An 8,565-nucleotide genomic window follows, 5' to 3' on the forward strand; every position below is an offset into this window, starting at 1 on the left:
TTTTTCGGGGCTTCAGAAAAAGGCTATCAAGTTGTTTTTATCTTTGGCAATTTTTAATTTTTTTTTTTCAAATCTTTTTTAACCCCTTGTTGTTAAAAATATAGATAAAAATATATTTATCTTTAGAACTTGAGTAATCTTTGTTTAAAGATGAAAACGGTTTGTTTTTTTCAAAGGCTCATAGCTCCAAAAATGATAAATCCAGAAAGTCTTAAAATATCTCATTTGATAGTTGAAAGTATGGACTATTATTTACAAAACTTCAATTTAGAAGACCCTCTATATATTTGTAATATTTTGGGAGTACAGCTCATTTTGAATTATATTATAAGATCAATTTATTTAATTATTAAAGGTTCATATAGCAAGACAAGAAGAAAGGAAAAGGCTTGGAAATAGATAGAAGAAAAGGCTAAGAAAAAGAGTGGGGGGGGGGGATTTCAAACATTTTATCGCATAAGTTGAAATAATTAATTAAATGTAGGGCCTTCGTCACAGGGGTAATAGACGATTTGTCAGATTAAACAATAGTCTTCAATTCAGATGAATTGAAGACCAATTTGCCATTGGAATCAGATAAGGAATCATCACTACTGATCCTCCAAAATTATCATTTCTATCATATGATTGGAAAGCTCAATCAGAAGTGATTTTTTCCTATCGCCTCTTTTTACGGGATCTCGCTTGAAATCCATTGTTGTCCAACCAGAATAATTTTTATCCATGATCTATCAAATTATAGATAACTTCTGTTTTATTTCTAATAGTAATACTTATTTAAGTGATGACTGTTTACTTCTCCCGTAGGTAGAATAGTAGTGTTGCTCATTTATGGCGATGTTTTTGAAAAAAGTTCAAAATGAATATTGGCTAGATAAGAAAACTTGATGTAGGGTTCCTAAAATACTACAGAACCGACCGGAGAAAGAGTTTTCAATAATCACTACTTCATTGGGGGGTTCAAACATACAATATCTAAATATATTTCAGAGGGACTAAAATGTAAAATAGGTACGTACTTAAAGTAAGAATTACAGGTAAAAGGTACATTAATTATTCAAAAAATTCCCTACGTCACCTTAATAAAAAGTAATTAAAAATAAGAATGACACATTCATACGTGATTATTGACAAGACATATAACATTTTTTTTAGTTCAATTTAAGTATGAAAAGGTTCAATTATTCACAAAACGATTAATTTTTACTTTTTTTTTGTCATTTGCATCGAAATAAATGTTGTGCATATTATCGTTAAGGATATTATTAATATATCTATTTTCTGTATCATAAGATTATTTAAAGTACGTTTCTTAACTAAAGATTTATTTCTAGAGGTTCCACTTTTCGAAACATCTGCTTAATAGGTAAGATGTACAAAATCAGTATTTGAACTCTTATGCTTAAAAATCATATTATTAAGCAAATATTTTTTCTATGTTATTGAAACGTTGCAGAGATTGTTTTTTTTAATACCTAAATAATAACTTTTAAAAAGTAACAGCTATTACCAAATTAAATGGATAATAAAATTTTATTACAATTCTACTGTATAGGAATTATTCATTAAATAGTATTTACACTTTCTTGATGAATATATAAAGTTTTGTAGGGTCTGGGTATGATGTGATTTATTTATGGTCATTGCTAACTTAATTGGGAAATGTTTTCCTATACGTGAAAAGGGAAACTCATCGCATCCACAGGGAAGGGGGATCTTGGAATAAACACAATTATTATAGAAAATGTTCCATCTTGAACTATAATGAAGATACATACTAAGACTAACTCCCTGATCCTCTTCTTCGTTTCTTCCCTTTATTTATTCGTAATTAGTATACCTTTTCCCTTTTTCTGCTTGTACAATAATTAGTCCTTTGAATTTTTAATTTCTTTGGTTCCTTTTCAAATCGACAATCCATACCTTAAAAAAACTTTGAGACACGGGAAATCAATCTTATTTCATGATAAAAATCAACTTATTTGCAAAAAAAAAAACTTTCCCTCCATAGTGGAGGAATACGGTCGGATTAGAATGAAACATAGCCATACGTATGTAACTAAAAATTATGAACAACTTTTATTTAATGTCTAAAGTCTATATCCGTCTCCTTTTTTGAAATAGATGCGTTTTTATAATTGTTTTTCTACTGAACGGGACGTACATTAGAATATGAATTACTAAATTTATGGAAGAGCGGGAAAATTTAAAAGTATAGTAATTCATAATCAGACACACAGATAAATTTTATCATCATAAATTATTTTAATACTATGTAAGATTCTAGTACATTTTTTCAATATGAAAATGGTTGAGGTTTTGTTGCAAATGAAACTAAATTGTTCCGTAATATTTATCATTTAAGTCATAGATTATTGAGATTGTGAACTCAATTAATACATTTTATTAATTGAGGTGCAGTTGAGACTACCTCACAGTATTTGAGCAGAACGAATATTATATTTTTGAATTTTTTCATTGTGATATTAAAAACTATGGTTTTGAAGGAAATTGTAAACTGCTTTAATAAGGAACAACAGTTCGAATCTCCTATTGTTCTCAAGAAAAATAAGTCGAGAGAAAACTTCCAACGATTTATGAAAGGAAATAAATAACTATGATGTTGAATCGGTATTAAATACTAATTTTATTGAATGTAGGGTAGCAATATATATTAAGTCTTATAAATGTGCCTTTAGTCCCCTGTCTAGAATTACACGCCACTCATTATCCTCATCTCATAACTAGAGTATGGATATTCATCTATAAAATCAATTTAACGATGAATACATCAAGTCAGACTTTAACTCTGATTTCACAAGGATGCTTATTGTATGTAATATAACCTTATCCATTGCTAATCATCTACGTTCAAAAAATTTATGGAGAAATACAAGGGTAAACATATCCCTTCCCGAGGAACCATCATTAAATTAATGGAGGATGTTGTTACTGATGTCATTTATAGAAATACATATAAAATGTTTTGAGTCATCCACACCAAATGACGATCAAGTTATCAGTAAAAAGTATTTACGAATATCGAAATGGAACTCTGAATTTTGTACTATCTCACAGTAAGTATTCAATTTTTTTAAATCTAACCATAAAATATGATTCTATTTTAGCTAAACATATCAAGAATTATGATACACAACTCAGTAAAGGGCAAAAACAACTGCTTAAATGGTCACAACAACGGGGGTAGTAGCTTTGGATGGTTTGCAACAAGTTTGTCTGAGACTACTTACTTCGTTTTAAGACTTGGGTATGATAATTAGGTTTTCCAATATTACATAGTCATTAAATATTACTTTTTTATCCCTTAAGGCTTAGCTATGGTTGATGGGCTCCAAGAAATGGTGTTCAGAAAACTCATAAAAGGCAAAAATAACTGTTTAAATGGTCACAACAACGAGGGTAGTTACATTGGGTGTTGCATTATAATTAACAATTGTGTATATCCTTCATGATAATAGTATGTTGTTATATAAGCATACCTTAATAACGGGGTAAATATTTTTTGATGCTCTTAATAAGGAGTAATATCGCCGGACATTACTACATAATTAGCTTTTGCTCTAAATCTTTAAGATGAATTTATTTCTAACATTTTTTTATTAATATATTTATTGTCTAATTTTATGATTTTGACATTTACTTTATTATTAATAATTAGTTAGATCTCATCGGTAGAGATATATCTATCCTGTGCACAATTGTATATAGCAACTTCCACATGAAGAAGAGGGGTGATTATCTTTTGATTAAACTCCACGTCTCGCTTGTGTATTGCAACCTAAAGTTATGACATATTTAACTGAATTCCGATGTTAGAACAAGAAAAAATTATCTGGATCAATCTATTATTTCAATATTCTTTATTTATAATTTATTATTATTAATAGTTATATGATTTTAATTGTTTAATTTTGTATATTTAACTTAAATGTTTAATGGTTTATTTTTTAGTATGTAGATTATATTTCATTAAAGCCTTCTTTTTTAAACTTTGAGCTTCAAATATATTTCAAATACTCTACTTTGTCGTTTCATTAGCTATTATTCTGAGAATAAGGTTCATAATGAATTACAATTTCATGGAGTGTGACGTTTTCAAATCTACTGTAACGGATAAAAACGTCGAAGTCAATTATACGTAGTATATCTTCATTAAACATTTTGCTAATAAATACATTCGTTATACCCTCAAAAATCATAATAAAGCAGGCAGATGATAATCACATCAGTATTTTAAACAATGATACCATATGTCTTTTTTCCCCTCCTCCTCGCACGCGTTTTTCTCTACAATATTATCAACTATATCTCATTATACATTCTGGCGTTGGTGGCATCTACCACCTGATTTTGGACCTTTTTTCTGCTTTTCTTCAGAGTGATAGGTTTCGTGATACAATTAGTCTAAACAGGAATATATAATAGACAAATCAACAGATAAAAATTAGTGTTTCAATCAAAAATTCAGAATATGTCTAAGGATGCTTCTATTTTTTTTTTTTTTTTTTTGCACTGATCTAATTAGGTATCTAGACCAGTCTGAAGGGGGGATTCTTGACAGTTGTATGAACTATGTTTCTATTATAAAATTTATTTATGTCAATAATAATTACAAGGCGCAGACTTCAAACATGAGTGATACTCATTTTTGTAAAACCAATAAGCATGAATTCTTCAATATTTAACTGATTTTATTGAAACAAGAAAAAAAACATATTATTATATTTTCATGTTAGGAATCCATTTATTCAATCTAGGAGCCCTCTGGGTCAATGACTTGCTCCACCCTGCTCCTGAATCTGCTACAAGCCTTCTTCACCAGGTATTTCTCCTTGCTGGCTGCCTGCTCCTCGATGGAGGCAATCAGGGAGGCCTTTTTTGTGAGGACGTCGGTTGGTCCTTGCTTCTAACACGCCCCAGAATAAATAGTTGGGGGATTCCTGTTTGGTGAGTTAGGACAAAGTTGTGGGAATGCTCCTTTAGCGGTTCCATTTAGCTACCAAAGACATGAAAGAGTGCACTATCCTGCTACAATATCCACAGACGGTTTCCAGCCACTTTTTGTATCCATGGGGTACACCATAGCTATCAGAACATCCAGGTAAACGTCCGTGTTCACCCTCAGGTCAGTATCAAAGATGTGGGGTCATCCTTACTGAGCTTACCTCAAAGACCATGACCGTTGCTGGGACTGGTTGCTTTTGCTACTGGTGTGCACCAATACCATGATGACGGTGCACCTCTGTTCCTATTCATTGAATTGAATGGGACACCGATTTTCATATGTTACTCCCATGCTGGATTGCTTTATATTAACAAACAGTTGATTTCCATGAATTTCTTTGGTATATTCGTAAGGCTGATGTCTAATGTTGTCTTTGAATTATGACCCATTCCCTCATGTGAATATTTGAAGAGTCCACCCTCTATTTAACAACATTCCAGTAGTGGCGGAGTGGTTATAACTTTCACATGGGGGGATATGATAGAAAAATATTCAATGAATAATTTAATCGTGAATGGATTGCTTTATTGTTTCCATCCTAGTATTTCCTTCTCATTCTTATGAGTTTTCCTCGGATGAATTCTTCCTCCCGTCATCCCTCGTGAAATTTTGAATCCAAATTCGAAAATTTCTTGAGATGTATGACCAATTTAGAATTATGTTCCTTCAATTACCTCGATCTTTCTTTGACGGAACATAAAGTCATGAAATTGACACTGAAATGGGATAAAAGTATGATAATAATTTTGACTATTTGCTCATAAACCCCAATAAAAAATGGGATCACCACAAAACGGAACAAAATCCTTGGACATGCATATTTTTTCAATAGATCTTTTTTTAAATTAGACATTGAATATTTTTCTATAATATACGCCATGATATTTCTCATCACTATGTATTCAGAATAAGTTATAAGGATCTAAAGAAGAGTCTCGTTTATCATCATTTTTCAGCCTCAAAATGCAAATATATCGAGTTCAGAACAAGATACAGAATCAATAAAAACACTTTTTAATCTTAAAAAAACACTTTAAGATAACTTTTATTAATCCTACTTTTAATGTGGCGATTGTTTTAAGAGTAAAAGATGACTGAACGATAATAGTCTAATAGCTAATAGCTAATATCCAGATGTTTCAGAATTCTGAAAGAAAAACTTAGATCAATTTGGGACTCTGCGCCCATAGATAAATTCAATTGTAGTTTTGAATCTAATTGTAAAAAATTTATCCCCTGTGTTATGATTGAGTAAATACTAACATTTTTAGCGTTAACATTTTCTAACATTAATTATGTTATAGGTTTCACAGCAGGAATTTATTTTATAATTCTATATGATTGTTTCAGTAGAGCATTTTCAAATGACGTCATTATTATTGATGTCGATCATTTTGGGAGCGTAAACCACCAAATTTAATCTTTTGCCGCCTGAATTTTATCTAATGGATTAAAAAGACAAATTCTCATTTGTATAAACTTTTATAGGCATCAGGATATAATATAATTGAAAAAACATCAAAAATATTTTTTTAATAAGAAAAATAATTTTAACAATACTTTGAGATCCACTTGGTAACAATCATTTTGAAAAATTAATGAGAGGTTGTGTGTCTAGATGTCATTTGTACGTTCCCCACCATTTAACCTAGGAGGCTGAGATTTTGCAGGAGTCCCTCTTTTAAGCTGGGACAGGCTAAGACGGGGGTGTCGATTTCCGGGGAGGTCATATAAGGGGGCTTATGCTCTACCCTAAACACAAAAACCATTTGTCCGGAGATTCGTTTGCATATAAATTTTCCAAATAAAAATTAATGCTTAACTGAAATATATGTCATTTTCTGAATAATTTTTTGATTTTTTCTCTCTTTTTTTCCCCTCATTTTTTTATCAAACGTCAATTTTCAGTCTTTTAAGAAAAAATGCCGGAAGACGATGTTTTTTGCGCAAAAAAATGCCAAAGCAATAATGTAACTGGAGTATTTTTAACTTCCAGAATATTTTATTGCAAATTTTTTGCAATATTTGCAAATATGAACCAGTTATGGAGTGTTATTTTTTCAACAACATTATTTTTAATACCTATTTTGTTTTTGCAAGTACAAAATAAATATTGGTGTTTCTTTTACAATTCCAATAAATGCCACTATTTTTTTTTTGCAAAATTAGTGCAAAAAAGTTATTTTGCAATTTTCTTTGCGAATTTCGATTTGAGATTTTTTTGAAGTGAATAAAAAATGTACTTCTCAACTAAACAATTTTTTAGATGCATATATGTTGTTGGTATATCGTTAAAAGTTTATAACACATTATTTTTTTAATATTCATAATAATACTGCTATGGTTACAAAATGAAATAATAAGGTTAATTTTTTCAATGCATACCATCGAAATAAGTTCAAACGAGAGAAAAAATAGGTAATATTAATCTAATTGCAAGGCTACCTTTTTGAAATGAACACTAATTTAGTATTTTTCCTTTCGGCAGTTTTTATTTATATTTATATGTTGACTTTTGTATTATTTAAAGTAGGGGACTCTACGTATTATGAACTCGAAAAAGCATTACATAGGATTTGGATTTTTAAATCCTATATTGATATATTATTTATTTTTTGTACACAAGTACAACTTTATTTACGATCTATTTTACCTGCATGCAGGTCGTCCTAAAGACAATTTGAAATAAAAGATAAAACCACAAAACAATACGTTATCAAGCTATACAAAAATAAAGGCCATACTTAAAAAATTAATATAAACGTTAAATCATACTTGAGCTAATCGTAGTTTGTGTAAAAATTGTTTCGATATGTGGAATAAAATTATATGGTATTGGAGTTATAGTACTTCTAAGTTTGTACAAAATAATAAAAAATTTTATAATAAAAACATTAATTTCATCTTAACGGAGACCCATGTAAATAAAAAAATCACTTTTATATACTTGCATGGACCTATTTCACACTTGTGAAACTCAATTTTTTTTTTTAGAATTCCATTTTTTTGACATTCAGTTAAATTAATTCCACTATTAAAAATATCACCAATGTACTTTAGCTTCCCTGAGATGGACGTTCCAGCCAAGTAAATAAACCTTTGATTTTTCTGCGACGTTGTTGTGTCTTGACGAGGTTGAGGAGACACAATCTATTTAAAGGTGGAGATATCCGGGACGACCGAGAGAAGTGAGGAGAAGGAAAGGCGTGGAGGAATAATACAACGGTTATTTATAAGAACATCTGTATTCTTATGAATACAAAAACCTACTCTAATACATACATAAAATACACAACTATTTATACTTAAAATCAAGTAAAAGACTGTACTTTACACACATATATATATATACAAGAAAATAAGAGAAGAGAACAAGGGGGAAGAAAACTTTAATACATTACAGACGGTTATTTTTATTATATTAACTAATATAAAATCGAAGCCTTTCGATTATATTTGTGTCATTTCATACTCAGTCAAATATAAGTTTATAAATTAAATGCATATATTAATTAATAACTATTCTTAATTAATAGTAC

At 29.8% G+C, this 8,565-nt stretch overlaps 1 long non-coding RNA gene across 2 annotated transcripts; it reads left to right on the plus strand.

Annotated features, from left to right (window-relative positions):
• Positions 1-2,685: 2,685 nt before the first annotated feature.
• LOC139907017 (uncharacterized) lies at positions 2,686-4,042 on the plus strand. Of its 2 annotated transcripts, XR_011783317.1 has the most exons (3): positions 2,686-3,077; positions 3,129-3,268; positions 3,331-4,042. It is a non-coding gene; the product is annotated as an uncharacterized lncRNA (long non-coding RNA). The 2 variants fall into 2 exon arrangements; XR_011783316.1 differs by having other exon boundaries at positions 3,129-4,042.
• Positions 4,043-8,565: the final 4,523 nt, after the last annotated feature.

This window comes from Lepeophtheirus salmonis, chromosome 13 (genome assembly GCF_016086655.4).
Source record: "Lepeophtheirus salmonis chromosome 13, UVic_Lsal_1.4, whole genome shotgun sequence".
NCBI lineage: Eukaryota > Metazoa > Arthropoda > Copepoda > Siphonostomatoida > Caligidae > Lepeophtheirus > Lepeophtheirus salmonis.